This window comes from Phalaenopsis equestris, unplaced genomic scaffold (assembly GCF_001263595.1).
Source record: "Phalaenopsis equestris unplaced genomic scaffold, ASM126359v1 Scaffold233054, whole genome shotgun sequence".
Lineage (NCBI taxonomy): Eukaryota > Viridiplantae > Streptophyta > Magnoliopsida > Asparagales > Orchidaceae > Phalaenopsis > Phalaenopsis equestris.
Window position 1 is genome coordinate 222,656 of NW_018251008.1, and position 912 is coordinate 223,567.

A 912-nucleotide genomic window follows, 5' to 3' on the forward strand; every position below is an offset into this window, starting at 1 on the left:
TCAACCGATATATCCATCTAAAAAATATCCATCTAAAAAGCAATAATACTTATTCACTACCAATCTATCCAACATTTGGTCTAGAAGGGGTAAAGGAAAGTGATCTTTTCTGGTGGCCATATTTAATTTTCTATAGTTAATGCAAATTTGCCAACTAGTTATTTGTCGTATCGGTATTAATTCATTTTTCTCATTTTCTTCAACATTAACTCTCCTTTCTTCGGAACACAGTGAATTAGGCTTACCCAAACACTATCTGCAATAGAATATATAATTCCAGCATCTGATTATTTTAAGATCTCTTTTTTAACAACTTCTTTCAATATCGGGTTTAATCTTCTCTGAGGACCAGCTTTACGTTCATATTATTCATCTAATAAAATTTTGTGCATACAGATTGAAGGACTAATTTATTTAATATCTGCTAAAGTCCATTCAAAAGCCTTTTTATACTTTTTCAACATTTCTATTAACTTTTCTTCCTGAATTTCAGTTAACTCCGAAGATATAATAACAGGCAATGTAGATGATTCTCCTAAAAATACATACTTTAAATGGGTAGGTAATATTTTTAATTCAAGTTCAGGTAGTTTAATACTTGAAGGAATAAGATTTTCACTATCGTCTTCCAACAAGTCTAATGTTTCAAATTTGCCCTAAATATAATCCAAATCTTCTTCTTTAACTTCATCTTCATTTTCAAAAATTTCTCCTTACTTAAATTTTTCTTCTAATTCTTTCTTAAACTGTTCATTACTTAAATACTCAGCTGCTTTCATCCTGCAACATTCATTATCTTTTTCTATTGCAGGATATTTCATAGATTTTGCTATATTAAATTTTACTTCTTGATCATTAACTCTCATTATTAATTCTCCTTTTTTTACATCTATTACAACTCTTCCTGTTACA